General features: G+C 35.4%; 1 long non-coding RNA gene, 1 other non-coding gene and 1 pseudogene across 2 annotated transcripts; 1 reads left to right on the top strand and 2 right to left on the bottom strand.

The window, feature by feature from the left end:
• Window positions 1-9,705: 9,705 nt before the first annotated feature.
• Window positions 9,706-12,485, bottom strand: LOC121203225 (N-alpha-acetyltransferase 50-like; annotated as a pseudogene).
• TRNAS-AGA (transfer RNA serine (anticodon AGA)) lies at window positions 12,474-12,555 on the bottom strand. The gene has a single exon. It is a non-coding gene; the product is annotated as a tRNA-Ser (tRNA).
• Window positions 12,556-19,392: 6,837 nt separating this feature from the next.
• Window positions 19,393-20,389, top strand: LOC107948629 (uncharacterized). Its single transcript, XR_001697506.2, has 2 exons — window positions 19,393-19,670; window positions 19,943-20,389. It is a non-coding gene; the product is annotated as an uncharacterized lncRNA (long non-coding RNA).
• The last annotated feature ends 5,997 nt before the right edge of the window (window positions 20,390-26,386 follow it).

Genomic DNA, 26,386 nt, shown 5'->3' with positions numbered 1-26,386 from the left:
GCTAGTAGTCATTGCCCTCGGTTGGCTTACGGTGACTGGCTTAGAGTAACTCTTATTGTACACGTTCGTGTTGTTCACCTCATTTTCTTTCCTTTTCGGGGCTGATTTCTCGACATTTTCCCTACTTCAATCTTCCTGTATCTTATCACGTTTTCTATCATTTCTCTAGACATTAATATGTCTGAGAAGCTCTTAGTAGCGCTTCCCAGCATGTGGTTAATGAATGAAGCCTTCAGAGTATAGATAAAGAGCATGGTCGTTTCTTTCTCCAGAAGAGGTGGTTGGACTTGCGTCACCACCTCTCTCCATCTTTGAGTATACTGCCTGAAGCTTTCATTTTATTTTTTCTCAATGTTTTGTAACGTGATTCGATCGGGTGCTATGTCTATCACGTGGTTGTATTACTTTATGAAAGCTTGTGCCAAGTCTTTCCATGAATGGATTTGAGCACGGTTTAGTTGGTTGTACCATTTGGCCGCAGACCCAACCAAACTATCCTTGAAGTAATAGATCAACAGTTGATCATTGTGAATGTACCCTGCCATCCTTCGACAGAACATGGTGATATGAGCTTTTGGACAACTAGTTCCATTATATTTCTTAAAATCTGGAGTTTTGAACTTAGGAGGGAGCATTAAATTCAGGGACCAAAATTAGGTCTTTGGCATCCATCCTGCAATGGTAATCAACAATCTCCATTGTTCTGAGTTTTTCTTCCAGCCATCTGTATCGATCCTCTAGTTGTTTTGGCAGTTCCACTCTTATTTTCTCCATCTCTGCTACATTATCAAGATCAGGAACAACGGGATTGGTTAGGTTATCCCAAGGATTGGAGCCCGAGCCTGTTTGATAGTTCATTGGTGCCGAGGTATCGGTTTGATACTGTTGAGGCCTGATAGTAACAGGTATCCCTTGTGGGTATACTTCTGGTGGTGTCTGGGCGTTAATTGGAGTAAAGCCCGGGGGTAGATAGGATCCTCATTTTCGTTTGCAGTATTCTTCCCTTTTTCGCGTTCTCTGACTAGCAACTGTGCCAATTGGCTTATCATATTATTTTGGGACTCTTGCATTTGTTCCCTCATATCTTGTTGTATTTTAGCTAACTGCTCTTGCATCTGTACTTGCAATTGCTCTTGCATATCCCTTTGCATTTATTTTAGTCTTTCTAATCTCTGATCCATTGCTTTAGTTTTGTGACGGGTATTGTAGCGGTATTTAGTTGGTTGACTCTTGTTGATTTTCAGATTAACTGAAATAATTTGGTTTAATTAGGGTTTTTTCGTGAAATTTAATGCATATGATGAAATGTGATGCAAAATGAATGAAATGAATGCAAAAAAGATATTGATTCTGATTCAATTTCATTAGAACAACTTTACTAGAAGAAAAAATTTCTTTACATAGAGCGGATGATTACATATACAACTTTGCCCTAATGCCCAAAGCCTTAATCTTCCTAAGAAGCTAAGCTAAGTCTCGGCCTCGATCTGATTCTGATTCGTACTTTAAGCTTAATATATCAGGCTGAACTGCCAAGGTTTGCAAATGATCGGCTACCTCTCGAACTTGAGCCACAGCCTCGCCCATGACATAATCTCTATTTCTGATATGATCTTGAGAGTGGTGAAGTTATTCTTTGCAATGTTCACTGTTTGCCTTAAGGAGTTCCACTCAAATTTGACAATCTTGTATTGCAGTCTCGAGTTCCTCAATTTTTTTTTTCAACTCATCGATCTTGCCTAGACTGGCTTTTAATTTAATTACGGAGTTACGACTGCGATGCTGATGTAGTGATTTTTCCAATTCGACCACCTAAGCTCGTAACCTCTCTTTTTCGCTTTGGCTTTCTGATAAACCATAATTTATACATATTTCTATCCCATGCTTAGCATATTTTATAGATGATTAATAAACCGTAATTTATACATTTTTTACCCCATGTTTAATGCATTTTTGGATGATTTCCCATTAGAATTGGTGAATTCGATGCTCCTAATGCTTTAATTTCATGTTTTATACGTAGGAGAGCATAGGAGAGCAAAAGGAACGAGAAACGGGCTAAAAACAGAGAAAATGGGCCAAAGTACGAAATAAACACGGCCTGGACCCCCTCACACGGATAGACCACACGGCCGTGTCAATTGGGTAGGCTCGAACACGACTTGAAGTAATCAAACACGGGCGTGTCACACGGACGTGTCCCTACCGAGCCCAAGTTGAGTTTAATTCAAAAAAGGCTAATTTTGTGGGCTCTTAGGCATTCGAAAGCCTATAAATACACCATATAGGAGGAAGAAAATGACACACGGAGAATAGGGGGTAAGGAATTACTCTAAGGAAATCGATTGATCCATCTCAAAAGCCGGATTCATCATCAAGACTGAAGATCTTTCCTCAATTTCCCTTCAGGAGTTTTGGGTTTTCTTTATGTTTTTTATTCTTTATCATTCTGAGATGTTTTCTTATTTAGTTATGAACTAAATCCCCTAAATACCTAAGGGGAATGAAACCTAAGACAAATCTTGTTATTATTTTCTGAATCGTATGATAAATATTTAACTTGTTCTTAATTATGTGTTCTTAATTCTTGTTTTGATATCTCATGATACTGATTCAAGATAAGCTCTTATTCAGAGGGGGAATAGACCCTGTCTAAGAGTACATTTGTCACAATTAAGCGGAGTTGATTGCGCGCCTAGAAATAGGGTGAAGATTTTGCCGGATTAGGGTGAAACCTAATAAGGGGATCCATAGATCGAGTTAATGCAACCCTAGAGTGTTAATTAGAGAAAAGTTTCAGTTATTCAGTCTAGGGATTAGAAGTTATTAGTCTTGAATAGGGATAATAACATAACTTAGGGATCTCCATGGAACAAGTCGAATGAATAAATCGTCTGATTCGGAGCCAGAATAACAAGTAAAATCTAGGTGGATTTTTCTTTAGGTATTGTCTTAAGTCAATCGATTTTCCCCAAAAGTAAATTCCTCAATTCTTTTCTCTGTGAGTTCATAGTTTAGATAATTAGTTAATTAAAACAAAAACCTCTTTATTCTTAGGCTAGATAATAAAAAGACAGTCATTACTAGTACTTTTAGTTCCTTTGGGTTCGACAATCCGGTCTTGCTAAAACTGTACTACTGTTCGATATGTACACTTGCCTACATCGCAATAATAGTTAGTTCAAGAACGAGTAATTATAAATTTTTAAAACCTATCAGGAAACTACGCGATCAATGATTTTTCCTTAAAATTGGTGAATTTGATGCTCCTAATGCCTTAATTTCATGTTTTATACTTAGGTGAGCATAGGAGAGTGAAAGGAACGAGAAACGGGCAAAAAACGGAGAAAATGAGCCAACGTATGAAGTCAACACGGCCTGGACTTCCTCACACGGGCAGACTACACGGCCGTGTCCCTTTGGCAAGGTCAAAGAACGATTTACACGGGTAGATCACACGCTCGTGCCCATTTAACAGCCTTGACCACAGCCTTAAGCAATCGTACACGGGCGTGTCCCTGCCGAGCCCAAGTTTTGTCCAATTCAAAAAAGGTCAATTTTGAGGGCTCTTAGGCATTCCAAAGCCTATTTAAACACCTGAGGAGGCACTTGGACAGGGGACGGAGAGGAGGGAGTAAGGAATTGCTCAAGGAAAGCCAATCAATCCATCTCAGAAGCCGGATTCACCATCAAGACTGAAGATCTCCCTTCAAATTCCCTCAGGAGTTTTGGGTTTTCTTATGTTTTGTTATTTTTATCTTTTGAGATGTTTTTTTCATTAGTATGAACTCAAAACCCCTAAATACCTAAGGGTGATGAAACTTAACACGGATCTTGTTATTATTATCTGAATTGTATGATAAATATTTGACTTGGCATTATAATGTTGTCGTTGATTCTTTAACTCTACCACCAGTCATACTCGGGGGTCGTCATTGGGCTTACAACAAATCCTTTTAACCTATGATTTTGGTTCCAAGCATTCGATATCTCACGGACTCTCTTTCTATAATTATTGTCCTTATATGAGAACTCGCGCTGAGCCAACCCTTGTGTCACCGGTATGAACTGCCTTGATCGATATTGTCTTAACACAAGTAGTGGAGTGTATCCAACGGCTCCCCATATCCCAAGTAGAGGGACCCAGTCAAAGTCACCACACCGATATAAGATCTCATTGGGGATCATCCATAGGGCCCTCTATTCAACATCTTTAACTTGAAAATTCCGGAGAATCGCTATCCATTTCTCTTCGAGAAGGTTATCCCGCCTTGGTGTAGCCACTAACTCCTTCAATGGAGAGTAGTTTTCAGAAAAAAACTCGATATGAGACCTTTTTCACCCTCCAAAAGTGGCTATGGAACCATGATAGCAAAAGTTGCGCACATCTTATAAATCTGCCTTCACCCGCTCTCCAGCAAACATTCAATGATCTAAACGTTTCGGCCAAGATTACAAGGACAGGTGTGACCCCTTTATCAAGTCAATCAAATAGATCTGAGACTGCTTCATCTACGTATCCTAATGTCTTGGGAAAGATGACCAAACCGTAGATGCTCAAAGTGAAAATATCAACCCTCTTCTTCATATTCAGATGTGCTAGAATTAGATCTCTCAAGTTCTTCCAAGGAATACAAGCACCGTCTTTTTTTTTCTTAATTTGGGCTGCAACTCATTGTTCGCTCATCCCCGTGATATTTATCAGTCTTTTTACAAAGGGCGGGACTTTAGCAGCTCTGGAATAGGCCTTGTTGACTTTAACCTTTGGGCAACGAAGTAAGGCCATATACTTTTCCACGATAGGTACCAAATCAACTCTCCCAAAAGTGAAGCAGCTGTAAGCGGAGTTCCAATTGGGCGAGAGCTCAGAATAAGCGTTTGTCTACTTTCACCTCGAGTAAATAGGGTAAGTCTCCATAATTATGATAAAATGACTGCTTGATCTCGTCGTTCCAACTGTTCCATATCTCTTTTAATTCTTGTAGGGCATTTTGAACCACACTGATGCGAGTAAAATCCCATAATTCTGACTCGTATCCCTTAGTCAAACTATCACCTTTCTCTTACTGCATCTTTTCGAACCATATTCGGACGGTCGCATTTTCTTCCACTCTATCAAGAAATCTTTTTTCCATGCTAAGTTTTTCTATCTAAAAATCAAATGTGAATCAACACCTTTTTATAATGCAATGCCATGCAATAACAGGAAAACACAACAAGTCAGTATTATATACATAAAATAGAACTCAAAGCAAACAAGAAGTAGTTAAGCACCTATTCGGGTAACTGCTAGGGTTTGGTGTAGTTCTACCTAAGGAGGGTTCCTACGGCTCACTATATGCGGCTCGTTTCTAAAGTAAAGGTACCTGAACCAGCAGATTCCTTGATCCTCACCCATTATAGGCTCATATAGACCCAGTTCAGTTAAGGGGAATACATTTCCCTATGGCCGCATGAAGATAAAAATCTCACGAAGATAAAAATCCCACGAAGATATAGGTACGGATGTATCCCGAAAGCGATCTATTATCCTACATGGAAGTGAAAACCTCACGAAGGAATAGTTTCTCACTCCCACTTAAAAGGGGAAAATCAACCGATCATGCAATACAATGAGCAAAAAGATACCAAAATTTAAACCAATACAGCAATTAGAAACCATAATGATGAAGATTGTAACAAAGACAGATAAAATGCAATGAAAGGATCGTACATTTAAACCAAGTTTTCAATTTTCGGCAAAAAGACAAAAGTTAATCAACTTGTGGCTTGGCTCTCTTTTTTAAGTCCCCAGCGGAGTCGCCAAGCTGTCGAAACCATTTTTTTGAAAATCGACGGTCGACTTGGATTTTAAAAAAAGAAAACAAAAAAAGGGAGTCGCCACCAATCCTTTTTGCTGAGGTGTGATCAGGTCACCTCGAAAAGTGGTTGTTTTTAATAATCAGTTTGATTTATCAAAACAATAATTTTGGTCTACGAAACTCAGAAAGACAGGTTCGGGAGTCAGTTACGTACAAGGAAAGGTTAGCACCTTTGATACGCCCAAAATTTGTACCTAGTTGATTAGTCATTGTCTTAGTGTCAAAGATTTGAAAACTTGAAAGAATTTAAAATACGATCCCTCTTTGTATTAACATTAATTGAAAAATGATTGAATAACTTGAAACGGATGTCAAAAACCTTCTCATCTAGAAGTAACAAAATGTCACATCCAGTAAGTTAGGACACGACATCTTGAGCCTTCAAGAATGAGCTTGCCTTTTATTTAAAATTCATGTATTTTAACCCCTTTTTTAAAAGGATATTCAGTTATTTAGGGTAAATGAGAAAAATCAAAACCCAGTAAGTTAGGGCACATTTTCTCGAATTCTCAAACACCGAATATTGTCTTTATTTGCAAAAAATCTTATCTTGAGGGAACAAGATATCATATCCAGTAAGTTAGGGCATAACACCTTATATCTCTGAGAATAAGCATTTTATTCAAAACTCGTATTGCGATTTTAAAAGAATATTTCGTTATTTAGGTTAAATGAGAAAAACCGAAACCTAGTAAGTTAGGGCACGATTTTCTCGAATTCCTAAATACGGAAATTGCTTTTTTTAAAGAATTATTTTTGTCGGGTAAAGGTTAATATAACATAAATTTATAAAAAGAATTACGATATTAACAAGCATAGCGGGATAATAATAAATATGTAATGTAAATGACAATAATAAGAATAGAAATAAAGAAGTAAAATCAAGCAGGCAATGTAGAAAAAGATGGGTAAAAATTAAATAATAAATAGATAAAAAATTATAGAAATAAAATAAAAAAGAAACCTAATAGTATATACATGAAATAGTTGAAATTAATGATAATACTTATAATAATAATAACGTTAAAAATATTAATATTAACAATACTAATAAATACAATAGTAAAAGAGGATAATAGTAAACATAATAATGATAATAATAATACCAACAATAATAATGATAATAATAATTTATGAAAATAAAAGAAAATGATAATAGTTTACAAATAATAATGATGCTAGAATAAAATAGAAAAATTATAAAAATATCAATACATTATTAAGAATCATAAAAATAAAAACAATATGTTAATAATAATAATGGTAAAAAAGGAAAATAGTAATGATGATAATAATAATAATAAAGTAGAAAATAATAATACAATAATAAGAAAATAATAATCTAATAATAATCTAATAATAATATAAAATATAATAAATAATAATAGAAAATGAATAAAACATAAAAAATATAATGATAATAGTGGTAGTAATAAAAGTAATAATAGTAATAATGGTAGCAAATATAATAATAATAATAATAATTTTGATAATAAAATAGCAAAAATGACTAAAAGGGATTAAATCGAACTTGAAACAAAAGTTTTGGAGGAAATCCGAAGTAAATAAGAGAGAAAAGGACTAAATTGCATGCGCAAATAAACAGGAGGGACTAAAACGGGCAATAACCATTCCCTTCAAAACGCGCAGCATCGGGGTGGGCCCAATTGAAAAGAAAACAAAATTTCGGGGAAAAATTAAAAGAGGGAAAATCTGATTGCAAAACAAAAAAAAAGGTGGAAGGGCTAAATGCATAAATATCCCCTTTGTGGAAAACACGCGGATCTTAAAAGCAGGTCGGGTCAGTGCGCGGGTCATGAGGCAAAACGACGTCGTTTTGGGAGTTTTAAGGCTAGTTCCAAAACGACGACGTCGTTTTGGTGGCCTATAGAATTTAGTTTTTTGACAAAAAAAATCACTTGCCCCTTTGTTTCTTAAAAAAAAAATCTGAAATGCTTTCTTTCTTGCTGGACTGAGTCCAGGTTCCGGCCAAAGTGGCGCAACATCTCCGCCGTCGACCGTCGCCGGCGACTGCCGTGCACGGCGGCCGAAATTCTAGGTAATTTTTTTTACTTTAATATATATGTATATGTAAAAAAAGGGATAAAGAATAAAAAAAGAGGGGAAGATTCGAAAAGAAAAAAAAGAAAGAAAGAAACGAAAATCACCTCTTTTCCGTTTTTATTTTGTTTTCTTTTTTTATCTCTTTGTGATGTTCAATCTCGATTATTATGTGTTTGAAAAATATGTTATTTTCATTGATAAAAAAAAGCCCCCTTACATTCAGTTTCTTGGCTTATATAGCCATTTACAAAATATTAAATCTATTTGTGCATCTCTGCTTGTCATTTCCATTTTAATTCTTGCAGGCGCAAGTGGGCGGTGGCAACAGTGGTGGTGAAGCAAGTGGTGCTGCAGGTGGGTCAGAGGGCAGTTGGCCGAAAGTCAGACATAGGGGTGGCGGCTAGTTAGGGTTTTTTTTTTCTTTTTGTTTTTTGAAAATTTTTGGGATTTTGGGTTAGGGTTTAAGTGGTTTGGGTTTAATTTGGGCTGATGATTTAATTGAGTTTAAAGTTTGGGCTCATGTAATGGGTTTGGGCTTTTAAATTGTAAAGGACTTTTTATTTTGTAATTGGGTTAGTTTGCTTATGGGCCCCGGGCCAAAATTGGGCTGTACAATCATTATCTCCAAGTTTGTTAAACAAATCAGAAGATGGGGCGCAAATTTTATTAGCTTGAGAAGTGGAAGATGAAGATCTGATATTGTTCTTAGCATGCTGTTGAATTTGACCTTGGAGCATAAATCCTTGTACAAATTCCTTGATCTTTCAATGCCTTAATAGCTCCAATGCAACTCATGGTTTTAATTCTTTTTCCTATACTTTTCAGATCAAATGTTTGTTTTTTTCTTAAGCAAATGGTAATGGTGGATATGAGGTTCTTATATAGTGACTTTATGGGGGGAAACCAGATATAGTATTCAAATAAAATAAATTTTTTTAATTGTATCCTACAATAGAGACAATGATAGTAAAGAAATGAACAAAATCACCAAAGATAAGGTTTTTGATGGTTTGTTTTTGGTTCCTTTGGATTTGGGGATGAACCCTTCACTATTTACATTCAATTTATTGGTTTCTATTACATCTTTCCATGAAAAATTGAAATCCTAATGTGACTTGAGAAGTGGATTGGCTTGTTCTCCATTTATGTTCAAATTCTTCCCATGTTTTTTTGTTTTGGAGATTTGAAGTTAATGTGACTTGAGAAGTGGATTGGCTTGTTCTCCATTTATGTTCAAATTCTTCCCATGTTTTTTTGTTTTGGAGATTTGAAGTTTTAGGATCCCTTTATTTGCCAGTAAAATATTTGTTTTTAGGCTCCGAAATATGATTTACTTTTCTGGTGTTTGAATGAATCTGTGTAAAATATTTTTTTTTATTTTTTGACAGATTTCCTGAAAATATTTTCCGGAAAAGCTCTTTTTACATATATTAATAAATTCATATTTTAAATTATTTTTACATATATTGCAATGATTTATTTATAAATAAATAAATACAAATGTTTTGCTACAAGTACATTAGTGAAAATTGAAAATATTGATCAATCCCTTAAAGGGTTGAAACAGGCCAAAACTCAACAGATACCGAATATCTTCCAATACCTAATTTAACATTCACATAAACCATAGCAATTGTATCAAATTCGGAGAAATGTAGTGATTGCATTTTGCTGGAGCAACAAAATCATTTAATGACATTAACTGGCAATGGTCACATTGACCAACGAAAGTGTTGAACAAGACTAACAAAATTTCAGCTCAAAAGATAAAAACCAATCATAACTGGCATCATTAACGCCATATCTCATGTCATTCCTGCATCACAGCATCCTTATCGTCAAAATAATTCCCAAAAGTGTAGGACTTGATCAAATTCACTAAGATAACAATAACCAATTCCTCTAGATAACATTACCAGCTTTTAATTGTTATTTCTTAGCTTGTGATGTAACGGTGAGCTTGGTAAGTACAAAGCAGTCTGGGAGGGTCAATGTTTGTGTAATACTTCTTAATTGTCTCTGTGATTTCAAATCCAAATTTCTTATAGAAGTTGATGGCATCTTCGTTGTTTGTCTGAACATGCAAGTAGATTTCCGGTATGTTTTGCTTAGAACAGAGATAAAGAACATGGTTCAATAGCCTTGTACCTGCATAAATTAAAGATTTTTAACGAACTATGGCTTCTATTTAGAATCAATGAGAACATAATTTTTCAGCAAAAACATGCTGAGGCAGTTTAGTTACACTCTACATTTCTTCATCGTTGACCTCATTGCAATTTGCAAAAGACAACCATTATTGTGCCACTGAACATGTGCAGATATTTTAAGAGCGCAAGTGAAACCAGAAGTGATCCGATTCAAATTATAGGTATTGATAATGTTAAAGGACAATACTAAGATCATCCAATTAGCAATTAGTTTCTTGCATGACCTATTCCAAGGAAATGTTGTTTGTCTACTCACCAATTCCTAGCCCACGATATGGTGCTAAAACACCCAATGTCATGATGTACACACGGATGGCCCCACCTTCCTTCTTTTCCAGCCGGCAAGCAATTGATCCGACACAGATGTCACTGTAATATGCTGAGTTAGCATGCAAAAGAGTGATTGTTAGAACAAAATACTAATTTTTGGATAACACAGGCTATTCTCCAACTTACTCTCATCAGGTCTCAACTCATGTAATAGCTATGTATAACAATCACATCATCTGTTACGTGAATATGCATGCGTCACCACAAACAATTTATTCCGAGCCATCAAATTGAATAAAAAATAATTAATTACAGCGTTCTAACCATCAATGTGTAACATAGTAATTGATATCATATGACGAAGCCACTATGACAGGGACATTACAAACATGCTCTGCACATTCATAAGATCATAGAGTTAAAAGAGGATAGAGTTGCTCCAAACTTCAATTGAGTGTATTTCTTAGAGCATGACTTGAAGATTAAGGAGAAAATAAAACAAATATGCAGTTACCAAGACAGAAGGAAACGATAAGATAACTTCTCTCCAAAAAGTAACAGGTTTTGAAATTTCTACAGTTTCTGTGAAAAGATGTAGACCATCAAGCTCAATAGGTGCCCTCCAATGCAAGGCAGCAAATTTCAGAATCAGGAAGTCTTTAGCCAGGGTTTTTATGACTCTAAAGTTCGCCAGAAACTTCAGGGATAGCTACTACCCGCTATTTAACAGTGTAAAAGCAATGCAGGATAAGGAAGGATGTATTAATGTTACACAATATGCAGAAGATCATGGAAGAAAAGGTGACTGGACCAGCTAAGATTGGTAACATAAATATTCGAGTGTAAGGCAGCACAAGCACAACAGCTGAAGCAAAGAGTGTTTTTGAGGCATGTTTTCATGAGGATGACTGGTGACATGCATTTTTAGAGTTTAATAAGCCCAGAATATTGACCATTGAAACCAAAACACAATAAATAGATCAAGCAATTCAATATAGGTCGGGTTATCTAACCTAAACTATCTAATCCAACAAGGAATTGCTTCTACCAATGATCACATGAGAAGACACTAAACTGATAACCGAAAACATGTTAACGGTATCGAAGGTCACTCATGTGTAGGTCATTCAGTAACTTGAAACATCAAGGATAAAGTTTCTAGTCTTGGAGAATCTATACATATTAAACCATTTTCCAATCATGTATAATCAAATGCCAATATAAATCAAACTAGCCCATAAAAGGCCATCAATCTTCCGACTCAAAGAACCAAAAAGCCAAAATCAAACGCAGAAATCAAAACCAACAAAATAAATTCCCATAATAGGATACTAACTACATACGCAGAGGGAAAGAGAACAACAATAAAATTCCCAATAGATGGCATATACTAAAGAACACAAAAGAAAAAAAAAAACAGTGCAAAGAAAATGCCAAACAACATTGGACCAACCAAAAAGAGTTCAACAACTTTAAAAAGAAAAAAAAATGAAAACCCAGAAAAAGATTAGGAAAAACGGAGCAAACCAAGCTTGGTGAATTCCCCAGAAGCGAGAGCATCGGCGTAGTACTTATCGTTGTAACGAACAGGGAAGAGAGCTGTGTTGAGCTTCTTCAGCTGCATCACGTTCTTGCCTCTCACTCCATCAAGTGATATTGCTACTTCTCGCCCAGCCCCCATTACTTAACTCCTTTGCGATCTATTTGGTCTAATAAAACAAAAGATTTGCAGAGGGGATGTAATAATGGTGTGGTGAGGGATTGTACAGACAGACTTAGATTTCTTGTATGTGACAAAAGAGGAAGGGTAGAGGTTGGCTTTTCAATTTACAGCGACAATGGAGGGATTCGCTACTCATAGAACTTGGGGTTTCTCGTTTCCCTGAGAAAGACCCAGCGAAGTGGAACCTCGATTTGCCTGAGAAAGAAGAGAGCAAACGAAACAGCAGCCTGAGAAGAGAAGATATGCGAGAGTAAGAAGATGAAGAACAAAAGAAGGAGAAGGAATGAAGAAGAATGAGATGGAAAATGATTTCAGGACCAAGAATATAAAAATACAGTACAAAAGCGTGAACGGCAGGATTCGAACCTGCGCGGGCAGAGCCCACATGATTTCTAGTCATGCCCGATAACCACTCCGGCACGTCCACTGATTTTGATGGGCACCGTCATTGTTTATTTAATATAGTATTCTTTTGCATACCACCACAACCTACATTTCATTCTCTTTTTGAATTTAAAAACAACCATCTCATTTATCATAAATATTTAAAAATTCATTTTTAAGATTATCTAAAAATAAAAATATTACCATCTCTTAATCTTTTTTATAAATTGGAAAAAAAATCAACGAAAATTTTAATTTAATTAAATTAATTAAATAATTTATACTCATTTCGAGATATGTAATTGTCCATAAAAAAAGTCAAAAAATGTTGTGTCCAATCAAGGATTGAATTGTTTTCTTATTTTCTACTTTTATGGTTTAGGATATGGAGATTGGAGAGAGACATTTTCATTCTCTTATCATTTTTTGTTACCTGATCAGGGTATTCACAATTCTTCACATATCGTAGAATATCATGATACCAAGACAATCGTCTCTCTCCTCTTCTTCATTAATATTGCATCAATGAGCTAGAGCCTTACAAATACTCATCTGGATCGGCTTCATGTCCTCCTGCTTATTTACTTTGATCAAAGAAGCTAACGTAGCCAAGGCGTCATCCGTTTGGTTTTCATTTCGCGGGAGATAATAGAAAGTGATATCATAAAACACCCTAATTAAATCCAGAACTAGCTCTCGATAGTTAATCAACTTTGGGTCCCTTGTTTCCCATTCACCCTTAAGCTGATAGATTACTAGCGCAGAATCCCCATATATCTCCAGTACTTTGATTTTCCGTTCGATGGCTGCACGGATTCCCATGATACATGCTTCATATTCTGCCATATTGTTTGTGTAATCAAAATCCAATTTACAAGTGAATAGAAAATGATCTCCATTTAGGGATATCAAGACTGCCCCAATCCCATTACCAACAGCGTTTGACGCCCAATCAAAATTCAGTTTCCAATGATGATATTCTGGAATGTCTTCTTCAGTAGTTGCCACATGCATTAGATCTTCATTAGGGAAATCAAAATTTAAAGGCTCGTAATCTTCTAAAGCTCTACTAGCTAGAAAATCTGCTATTGCACTCCCTTTCACAGCCTCCTGGTTCACATAAACTATGTCGAATTCAGAAAGCAGAATTTGCCATCGGGCCAAGCTTCCACTCAAATCAGTTGACTCCATCATATATTTTAGAGGGTCCAGTTTTGAGATTAACCAAGTCGTGTGGTATAACATGTACTGCCTCAATCTCTAAGTGGTCCAAACTAAGGCACAACATAATTTCTCAATTGACGAGTATCTCATTTCACACTCAGTGAATTTCTTACTGAGGTAATATATCGTCCTTTCTTTCTTTCCCGTTTCATCGTGTTGACCGAGTACACATCCCATTGAATTGTCAAATACTGTCAAATATAATATCAATGGCTTACCAGGATTATGTGGTATTAGCACTGGAGAATTGGACAAATATTGTTTAACCTTGTCAAAGGTTTTCTGGCACTCATCATCTCACACACCTGGGTTGTGTTTCTTGAGAAGGTGAAATATGGGGTCACATTTCTCAGTCAGTTATGAAATGAACCGGCGATGTAATTTAGTCTTCTCAGGAAACCTCAAACTTCCTTATGAGTGCGCGGTGGAAGCAATATTTATATAGTCTTTACTTTGTCAGGGTCGACCTCAATTCCCATTTCGCTGACTATAAAACCCAGCAATTTTCCTGACCTAGCTCCGAAAGTACATTTTGTTGGATTGAGCTTTAGCTGAAACTTCCTAAACCTCAGGAACAATTTCCGCAAAACCTGTATATGCTCCTTTTCTATTTGGGATTTTACGATCATATCGTCGACGTAGACCTCAATTTCCTTGTGCAACATGTCGTGAAACAAGGTTACTATGGCTCTTTGCATTCTTCAACTCGAATGACATCACCATATAGCAGAAAGTCCCCCATAAGGTTATGAATGTGGTTTTTTCTATGTCTTCAGGATGAATCTTTATCTGATTGTACCTAGAGAAACCATCCATGAAAGAGAACAGTGAGTAACATGCTGTGTTGTCCACCAAAGTGTCGATGTGAGGTAGTGGGAAGTTGTCCTTTGGGCTAGCCTTGTTTAAGTTCCTGTAATCTACGCACATCCGCACTTTTCTATCTTTCTTAGGGACGGGGACAACGTTGGTTACCTATTCTGAGTAATTATCAACTTGCAATAACCTAGCATCAAATTGCTTCCGGACCTCTTATCTTATTTTTACTGCAACATTGGGTCTCATCCTTCGAAGCTTTTATTGAACAGGCTTGCACTCTTCCTTTATGGGGACGCGATGCACCGCAATATCAGCGCTTAACCCAGGCATGTCCTGATACGACCACGCGAAGATATCTTTGAACTCTTGCAGTAATTCAATGAGGTCCCGCCTTGTTTCCTCAGTTATGCAAGTTCCAATGTTCACCTCATTCCCTTATTCTAAGGTCACATTCTCGACTGTCTCATTATGGGGTAAAATCTGTTTCTCTTCCTGCTCTACCATCCTTAACAAATCTGAAGGTAAGCTATAGTCTTCATCATATTCAAAATCGTGAGATCCTTCCAGACACATGTCTCGCTCAAAAGGGAACTCTGAGTCTATAACAGCGTCACTCATGTCATTGATATCTAGAGACCTATTGTTGGCATGAAAGTATAGCCAAGAAAAATAAAAGAATCTAATAATAGCGTATTTGTATGGCATGATTAAATATAAAATGCAATAAAAGAATATTTGCTTAAAGTAAAAGAATATTTACTCGGAATAAGATATAAAGGAGTATTTATATTGACATAAAAATGTTTTGAACACGAGCCTATTTCACAAAAGATTATTATTGTTTCTAGGCTTTAAAACAACAAGTGTGTTTTTAACATTACTCTGTATTAGCTCTAAAAACTACAAGAATTTCTTCCACAGTCCAGTTGTTCAGAACACTTCCAAGCTCATAAGGGCAAATGCTTGCTAGGTCTCCTTCCATCACCTTCTCTTCAGATATGATGTTGATGTTCAGACTTTCCATCAAATCTTCAGTCGTTCCTTCTCCTGTCATCTTCGGCTCAGGATAGATAATTCCTCCTGACACAAATTTATTGGAAATATGGGGAAAAGTCATCGGCTCCCATTTGACCCTTACCCCACTCAATCGGGCTCTTCGTCTCTATTGCCTCTTTTCCATCTCCCTTCTCTTTTGCTTCGCATCTGGCTTATACCCTAAGCCAAAGCGATCCTGTTTATCAACCAAAATCGGCACCTGAACTCGTCTAAGAAGATACTTTCCGAGTCCCCTTCCAAGCAATACTCATTTTCCCACTGTTAGTTGCAAGCTTATTCTCATAGCCTCAGATATTTTTGCATCGGGACCCTGCCCCTTTCAATGATGAAAGTTGCGTTTACAAACTCTAATGATCGAAATAAACACTCTGTTGCCTCATTATCATTTTCTATATATGGCGTATCACTAGTGACGCATGCAATAATGTCATCCTCTGCGTTTATCGTTATTAGCCGGCCCTTTGCCACCAACTTTAGCTTTTAGTGTAATGATGATTGTATTGGCCCTACTAAGTGAATCCATGGCCTCCCCAATAGGCAATTATAAGAAGGCTTGATATCCATGACTAGGAAATCTACCTCGTATGTGTTCGGTCCGATCAGAAGAGGCACTTTAATCCTTCCCATTACCTTCCTTTTGGTGCCATCAAATGCTCTCACTATGTTTTGGCATGACTTCATATGAGAACTGTCTATTGGCAACCTATTCAATGTGGATAGGGGCAAGACATTCAATGCTGATCCATTATCAATTAGTACCCCCGGTAATGTATACCCCTTGCAGCGAGTGGTGATGTGCAGAGCTTTGGTGGATCCCATGCCCCCAGATGGTATCTCATCATCATTGAAAGAAATGAAATTGTCGGCACTTATGTTGATGATAAGACGGTCTAGCTTGTTTACCGAAATGTCATCAGTGACATAAGTTTCGTTCAACACATTCATCAATGCATTACGGTATACCTCTGAATTTAAGAGCAGAGCTAGCACCGATATGCGCGCTGGTTGTTTGTGTAAATGTTCTACAATGCTATACTCGCTGTGTTTTAAGAACTTCAAAAATTCCTTAGCTTCCCTCTTATTTAGAGGCTCAATAACCAGTGGTCCTGACCTTTCTTCCCCCTGTTCAATCATCAATGACTTCCCTTTTACAAGCTCGACTTTTGTATCTGATGTGCTGACCGAATTCCCTTTCTCCTAATAACGCCACATTGCAGTTATAATTCTAAGGCACCATTTTGTTATCCTTACAAGAAAAAGTTGCGGGTTTCTGAATTACAACTCTCGGTGTAATTTTTGCTCCAGCTTCATTAATTCTTAGTCGTGAAATAATCACCACCGGGCGATTGACCTCAGAAACCTTCTCCATCGACCCCTCCTCCGAGGTGCATACATCTTCCTCCTCAGTAAATTCAAAGAACTCCAACTCTTTGTTGTCCATTAGACCTTGTACCAGGGCTCCAAATTCATCACATGTTTTAATCTCATGGTCCTTCTTATTGTGGAACTCACAGTAGTTCCTCCCCTCTCGGGATTTGCTCCTCAAGTCTTGCGTGATCAACCCTCTTTCCACCATTTTCTTCCAAACCTCCCTCAACGGGGTTTTCACTTCTGTAACATCCAACTTAAATTTCCTCCCCATATTCTCGACTATCAAGTTTACCCCATTATCAGTATGGTTGGGTAACGGAATTCCTACACCAGGTGCATCATCGAATTTCACAACACCCATTTTGATGAGCTTTTCGACTATCTTTTTGAAAGAGGTGCAGTTCTCTATCGAGTGTCCCGTGATTCCTGCATGATATACACATTGGGCACTTGCATCATGCCACTTAGGGTATGGGGGTTGCAACGGTCTTAAGTAGAACGGGGATACAACGTGTGCATCGAATGGACTTTTGTACAGCTCCCGATACGTTATCAGAATGGGAGTAAACTGGGGCTTCTCCGAGTTCTGCTTTGTATTAGGCTCTTGCCTTGACGAAGCTTGCTGGCCCATGGCTACCGCTTTTGGCTGGTTTACCGTGATTGGTTTCGTATAACCCATACTTACATTGCTGACTTCATTTTCTCTCTTTTTCGGGGCCGACCTCCTGGTGCTTTCCCCAGCCTCTATCTTTCCGCACCTTATCGCATTCCCTATTATTTCACCGGACATTACTATGTCTGCGAAACTCTTAGTTGCACTCCCCAGCATGTGATTAATAAAAGGTGCCTTCAAGGTATTAATGAAAAGCATGGTTGTTTCTTTTTCCAACAATGGCGGTTGGACTTATGTAGCAACTTTCCTTTAAAAATATGTGAACAAATTGAGTTGGATTTTAAGATTCACTCGTTCCAAAGGAATAAAATATCACATCTAGCACGTTAGGACACGATATTTTAAACCTCCAAAAACTGAGATCACCTCACACAACAAATTAAAAAAGGGTATTCGGTTATTTGGTCCAACGATAAACCGAAACCCAACACGTTAGGGCACGATCTTTCGAATTTCCGAACATAGAACATTGCCTCGTTTTGAAGTTTAGACAACACAAACAAAATTTTAAAGGGATATTCGATTATTTGAACAAACAGAAAATCGAAACCCAGCACGTTAGGGCACGATTTCCCGAATTTCTAAACATCAAACATCTCTTTTATTTTATAAAGCTGGCTCAAAATGCATCAATTTGATTTAAAATAAATTGGAAATTTTGGATCAATAAATTGAAAATTTTAATTGTAGTGTGACACTCACAAAAATTTCAATTATACAAATGAGGGACAATATATGAAAATAAATAAAAAACAAATTAAAACATACACAACAGTAACAAACCCACGTCATACATTATGCAAATGTTTACATTGACATTCAAGAACTTATGTACCCAAGAAACGATTTTCAAAGAAATATAGAACCAATTAACACAAATAAAATGCAACAGATGTTAAAACAATGATAAACATGTTTGAAATCAATGATGCGAAATCAAATAAGAATTTTGAAATTATAATACATACAACAATTTAAAATTAATTTAAATAAAATTTTATGATAAGTAATAAATGTGAAAGTTTGAAATAGAAAAAAAAAGATAAATAATATATAGAATAATAACATACAAACAAATCTTAAAATAAGTATTATATGAAAAGAAATTTACATTTAGTAATATATAAATAAATTTTAACACAAATATTATAAGGTAAAATAATATATAAAACAATATATATGAAATGGAAAAAACTTAATATTAAATAAAGTATATGAAAATATTATTAATATATGAAAGTGTTTGAAATAAACAAATATATATATATATATAAAGGTACGAAAATAAATTTCATATAAATCTCTAAAGTATAAAATTATATAAGAAAAATTAATAAATTATATAACAAATCAATGTAAAAATATACAAAAAGAAATAAAAAAAAACTTAGCAATATGTAATTAATTAAAACAGTACAAGATACCATGTTAAAATAATATATTTAAAAAAAAAAGAATAACTAAACTTAATTGAAAGAAAAGCAAAATCAAAAGGGTAATTTATAAACAAAACAAATCATTTAAACCAAATTGAGGGCCAAAATAAAATGCGTTCAAATATTCAAGGATTAAAAATGTAAATAACCCAAACCCCAAAACGCTACGTGTAAGCATGGATTGAATTAGAACAGTATGGACTAAATTGCAATAACACAAAAACTTCAGGGAAAGTTTAATAAAACAAATAAAATGCAAATAGGGGCTAATTAAAAATTGGAACAAATGGGAAGGACTGGCCGCGCAGATTACTCATTTAAGGTAAAATGCGCAAACCAAATCAAATGCACGTGTTTTCTACTCCCACCCCCTAATGTTGTTTTTTTTTTTACTTAAAACATATTTTTATTTAAAAAAAACAATTTGATTGAAGGTTTTAAAAAAGAAAAAAAAAGGTTTCTTCATTCTCTGCTAGGGCTTCATTCGCATGCCCCAATGGTTGTCGCAGCACCAACGCCACTTTCGGTGGCCAACGACGCCGAGAAATGAGTCTTTCGACCCCGATCCAAGGCTGTATTCTGGTAAGCCTTCCTCTTTCCTCTCTTATACTTGTTTTTATTGTAGATTCGAATAAAAAAAGGAAAAAAAAAACAAAATAAAAAATAATGGTAAACCACCTCTGATCTGTAATTTTCTCACTTACTTTTGTTGATTTCTATATATTTGTTTGATTTTCAATCCGTGTTTTATTCCTCTGGAAAAAAGGAAAAAAATCATCCTTTTTACAATCAAAATTGAAGGCTTTATAGCCAAATACAAACAGTTGCTCGCTATTCTCTTGCTCAATTTACAGATCGTGAAGGCGTGAAGCGGAGCGCACAGACGTGGGGCGTGCAATAAGCGAGCTGGGGGACGTGCTTGATGTGCCAACATGCGTAGTGGCTGTGGCGCAAGGCAAATAGAACTCTAGGGCTTCCTGTTTCTGAAAACGATTTGGGCCATTGGGCTTGTGTAACCAATTATTGGGCCATTGCAAAGTTTTTGGCCTGGTGTAATTAGATTTGGACTGTTGTTTTGTTTTATTTTTCTGTATATGTATGGGCCCGGGCTAAAAATTGGGTCTACAGGGGTCATTTGTATTTTAGGTTTACGTTTTCAGGTTAGGTCATTATAAGTTTTAGTTATTATGTGTTTGAAGTGTTCCAAATTCTAGTCTGTTAAAATACGTCTGTGTCTGTACTCAGACAAAATTTGAAATTTAATCTTTGTACTTAAAAATATCAAAATTAGATTTTCTTAATTTTTTCTATTTAAAAATTTCAGTTTAGCCATTAATGTTATTAGTATTTTTCATCAATATTTGCTAACTTGGTATGTTAATTAAACTATCATCATATGACACTGCATATGATTGACAAAAAATAAACATATTAAGTTGACAAATAAAAAAAGTAGACCCAATTTAAAAAAATAAACATATGAAACTACAAACTACAATAATAATTATGATTAGAATTTTTAAATTAAAAAAAGTAGGATTAAAATTTTAAATTTTAAAATACATGTGAATAAATTGTTAAAATTTATAAAATAAATCTACAATATAACTTAATAAACCAGGATCTGTCATGTCAAATCATTAAGAATAAATCAAGAACAAAACTAGATGCGGAAGCGTACCTGAATCCATGGATTCCTTGAAACTTTCTGGAACTTGGGGATTTGATCTTCCAAATTAGCACACAAGAAACTCAGAGAATATCTGCTCTTTCTTTCCTAATGATGAGATATTAGAAAAGATATCTTGTGTATAATTTGGGGACCATAACCCTAATATTTATAACCTTAGCATATTAGTTCTAATCAAATTTTAATTAGCCCATCATTAATTAGAATTTGATTAGAAGAGTATCTACACATATTTAACCCATACTTTATTTATTTAATAATTAAAAGCCCAATAAAATTCTAACCAAATTAGATCACTTTTAATTTGGGCTAACCTATTATGATAGTAAATAATAACATGTAATTATCCTTGTTATATATGTGATGCCCAAATTTTCCAACAATCTCCCACTTGGACCACATATATATACTAATTACTTTATAATTACATGTCATTATATAACCTTCTGAGCTCAAAATTTTTACTATCATATCCAAAAGGCATTCCGTACAATCTCGTCCATTAATTATGTTAACATAGAACCAATGCGACTTTCGTTACAAATATCGTAACTAAATCCATCCATGATCACGTATATTAACACAACCAAATGACATAGATCAAGTATGGATGTGTAGCATGGAAATTACATGCAATATGATCTAAACATGTCTATTTCCAACTGGTCTTTCCTTAAACTTAAGTGAGGTCAATTTCAAAATAATAAACAGAGTGAATAAACTGAATATTTTATTTCTGATTAGAAAATAACTAAATACATAAATGTCTGAAATATAAACTCCCACTAAATTATGATATCCTCAAACAATGTAACACCTATGTGAGCAGTGTGCTCATGAAAGACCTTGGGTGGTAAACCTTTTGTGAGCGGATCCGCTATCATGGAGTTTGTCCCAATGTGCTCTATGGAGATTTGACCATTTTGCACTCTTTCTTTTACAACTAGAAATTTTATGTCAATATGCTTTGACTTAGATGAACTCCTGTTGTTATTGGAATACAGCACTGCTGACTTATTGTCACAAAATAATTTGAGTGGTCTTTTTACGTTCTCCAAAATGCACAGCCTTATGACAAAGTTCCGCAACCATATTTCATGGTTTGATGCCTCATAGCATGCTACAAACTCTGCTGCCATAGTGGACAAAGCTACAAGTGTCTGTTTGACACTTTTCCAAGATATAGCTCCTCCGGCTAACAGGTAAATATAGCCTGATGTAGATTTCCTACTATCTTGGCATCCAGCGAAATCAGAATCAGAATACCCTATGACCTCCAAAAGATTTGATCTCTTACAAGTAATCATGTAATCTTTTGTTCTCTGAAGATATCTCATAATCCTTTTGGCTGTTATCCAATGGTCTATACCAGGGTTGCTTAAATATCTGCCTAACATCCTAACAATGTACGCAATGTCCGGACGCTTACATACTTGAGCATACATTAAACTCCCAACAGCTGATGAATAGGGAATCTTTTGCATTTCATGAATTTCAAGGTTACTTTTAGGGCATTGAGTAAGACTAAATTTGTCTCCTTTAGCGACAGGGGTGTCACCTGGTCTACAATTCTGCATGCCAAACCTTTTGAGTACTTTATCGATATAGCTCTTTTGTGATAATCCAAGAATACCTCGAGATCGATCTCGATGTATCTGAATTCCTAAAACAAAAGAGGCGTCCCCAAGATCTTTCATCTCAAAATGCTTGGATAAAAATCTCTTGGTTTCGTGCAATAAACCTATATCATTAGTGGCAAGCAAAATGTCATCAACATATAGAACCAGAAATATGTACTTACTCCCATTGAATTTGTGATACACACAATCATCAACAATATTCATTTCAAAACCGAACGAAATAATTATTTGATGAAACTTGTGGTACGGGAAGCTTGTTTGAGTCCATAGATGAATTTTGTCAATTTGCAAACCATATTCTTTGAGTCTTTCGACTCAAAATTTTTTGGTTGCACCATATAAATTGTTTCTTCAATGTCACCATTAAGAAACATAGTCTTAACATCCATCTGATGTAACTCAAGATCAAAATGAGTAACAAGTGACATGATTATCCTAAAGGAGTCTTTCGATGAAACTGGAGAGAAGGTCTCTGTAAAATCAATGCCTTCTTTCTGAGTATATCCTTTAGCTACAAGACGTGCCTTATACCTTTCCACATTACCATTTGCATCCCTCTTGGTTTTAAATAATCATTTACAACCAATTGGTTTTGCACCTTCAGGTAATGGGACAAGTTCCCAAACTTTATTGTCTTGCATAGATTTATACTCATCTTTCATGGCATCAATCCACTTTTGAGAATTAGAACTTTTCATGTCCTGATGAAAGTTGATTAGATCATCTTCCATCATTCCATTATCATCCTCATGTTCTTGGAGAAATACAATATAATCATCTGGAATAGCATTTCTCCTTTCTTTTGTGGACCTTCTTAATGGCACTTGTTCTTGAGGTTGTTGAGTTTGTTCTTCTGGAACAATTACCTCATTTTGAATGGGGAGTTGTTCAACATTGTCTTGTAGAGGTTCTAGATTCACTTCTTGATCAATGATAGGTATAAGAACCTGAACATCATCAAAAGTGATAGTAGAAATTGAGTTAGAATCCAATTCTTCCTCAAAAGCAATGTCTCTAACCTTATTTCTCCCCCCAAACTCAACATCCTCAAAAAATGTTGCAGTTCCTGTCTCAAAAATATTCTTTATTATGGGATCATAAAATTTATAGCCCTTAGATCGCTCAGAATAGCCAATAAAGTAGCTGCTTATTGTTTTGGAGTCCAATTTCTTTTCATGAGGCCTATAAGGCCTTGCCTCAGCTGGACATCCCCAAATGTGAAAGTGCTTTAGACTAGGCTTTTGACCTGTCCAAAGCTCATAAGGTGTTTTTGCAACTGCTTTATTGGGTATTCTATTCAGAATGTAAGCTGCTGTCTTTAATGCTTCTCCCCAAAGGGACTCAGGTAAGGTAGAATGAGCAATCATGCTTCTTACCATATCCTTAAGAGTTCTGTTTCGTCTTTCAGCTACACCATTCATACTAGGTGATCCTGGCATGGTGTATTGTGGGACAATACCACATTCCTCTAGGAATTTCGCAAATGGTCCTGGACATTGTTCACTTGAGCCATCATATCTACCGTAGTACTCATCACCACGATTAGATCTAACGTTTTTAATCCTTTTGTTGAGTTGATTCTCAACTTTAGCTTTATAAGTTTTGAACACGTCCAAAGACTGAGATTTCTCATGAATGAGATATAGGTACCCATAACGTGAGTAATCGTCTATAAATGTTATGAAATATTGTTGACCATTCCATGATGCCGTAGGGAATGGCCCACAAATATCTGTATGAATTAATTCTAAGACATCTGAAGATCTGTTGGCACCCAATCTCTTGGTTTTGGTCTGTTTTCCCTTGATGCAATCGACACAAACATCAAAGTTTGTGAAGTCAAGGGACTTTAAAATACCATCAGACACAAGGCGTTCAATTCTAACTTTTGAGATATGACGTAAACGCCTATGCCATAATGATGCTGAATTTTCCTTATTTAATTTGCGTTTAATACCCCGTGATTCCACATGCAAGGTTTCATTATAGGATACAACTGTTTCTAGCAAATAAAGGTTGTCATAAGTATTTAAATAACCAGTTCCAATAACATTTGAATTTAAAGACAAATTAAATTGATTGTTTCCGAATGAACAATAATATCCAAATTTGTCCAACGAAGAAACAGAAACTAAATTCCGTCTAAATGACGGTACAACAAAAGTGTCTTTTAAATCCAAATAAAAACCAGTTCCTAATAACAACCTAAAATGCCCAATTGCTTCCACTTCTACCGATTTTCCATCGCCCACAAAGATATGTCTTTCACTATCACTTGGCTTTCGGTAACTCAGGCAACCCTTTCTTTACACGCCAAGCATGATATTTGGTATAATCTTTCTTTACATGTCCAGACTTATTACAAAAGAAACAACTCTCTGTAGCTTGTTGTTTCTTTTGGGCTGGACCCTTAGCAGCTTCATTTTGATATTTTCTTTTCTTGCCCTTGTCCTTGGGGGCATTGGCCATATGAGCACTTTCAGACTTATCACGCTTCAACCTTTCTTCGTCTTGCACACAATGAGAAATGAGCTCATTTAGGGTCCATTTCACCTTTTGACAGTTATAACTAATTTTAAATTGGTTAAACTGTGCAGGAAGCGATACCAAAACCATAAGAACAAGCAATTCCTTAGAAAGCTCGATCTTAAGTGCCTTAAGTCTTGAAGCAGTATGGAACATCTCCATAATGTACTCCCTTACGTTTCCTTGACCTTTATACTTCATAGACATCAAAGAAGTCAGAAGTGATGTCATCTCAACCTTATCGTTTTTAGCAAAACCTTTCTCAATTTCATCAAGGAAACCTTTGGCCTGAGTAATCTCTTCAGATTCTGTGCCCCTAAAGGCTTCTGGAATGCTGTGTTTCATGATCATTAGACTCATGCGATTTGAACAATCCCACCTTTCAAAGTCCCTCTTAATATCAAGGGTGCTTTCCGCAGTGAGAGGTGCAGGTTGTTCTTCCCTTAGTGCAAGGTCTATGTCCATACAGCCAAGCACTATAAGTAAGTGCATTTTCCATTTCTTAAAATTAGTTCCATTAAGCATGGGTATAGAATTTATATTAGTAGATATTGTAGCAGCAGAAGATGAATTAGCTGAATAGAGAACAAAAACAAGCTTAAATCAATATTCATAAGTAAACAATAAATTTAATATAATGGCTAATCCCATTTCAAGATACAAAACACTACATTAATATCAAGTCTTTGGACAGTAATATTAATAGTAAACAGTACTCTTGTTGTAGCAATCAAACATTGACAATAAATTATGTCAAGCAATGAATTAATCTTTGGACTAACTTATTGCTTACATAAAATACCTTATAATTATCACACATTTATCACCACAGATGTCGTTGTAATTCTGCCAAATATTAACTTACCTTTGGGTCAATCAATAAATGCATGAATCACAAAAACATATAACCATCTTAATATTTTAAATAAACTAATCTACACAAAAGAGGTCACTTTGGCGGCATTTTGTTTCAACTAATTTATTTAAAATATTAGATATCCTTAATTAAAAGCCAAAATTTGAATTTATTTGTTCCAAAATATTTACCTTAATTTCATCTTTCAATCAAATTAAAAGATAAAACATAAATATATATATTTATATTATTTTCCAAAACATTAAACCAATCAAAGCATGCATATTTTATATATTTATATAAACAAACAAAGCATAGATATGAATCAATTTCTATATATATATATATATATTAAATGTCATATGGATTAAAATAACAATAATCACATGCCTTGCAAATACACAAGAACTGAATCGCAATATTTTCAAATAAAACTTAAAAACGTAGGTATCAAATAATATTACCCAATTTTAATATGAAAATCACCCAAAAATTTTTTTAATATGAATTCAAGATAAAAAAAAACTTTAATATAAATCTTCAAAAAACAACATATATATCCGAAATATAAAACCCATGAAATTTC

Source organism: Gossypium hirsutum, chromosome A04, assembly GCF_007990345.1.
Source record: "Gossypium hirsutum isolate 1008001.06 chromosome A04, Gossypium_hirsutum_v2.1, whole genome shotgun sequence".
NCBI classification, from domain to species: Eukaryota; Viridiplantae; Streptophyta; class Magnoliopsida; order Malvales; family Malvaceae; genus Gossypium; species Gossypium hirsutum.
The sequence above is the reverse complement of the archived record's forward strand: the minus strand, read 5'-3'. Positions and strand labels throughout refer to the sequence as shown.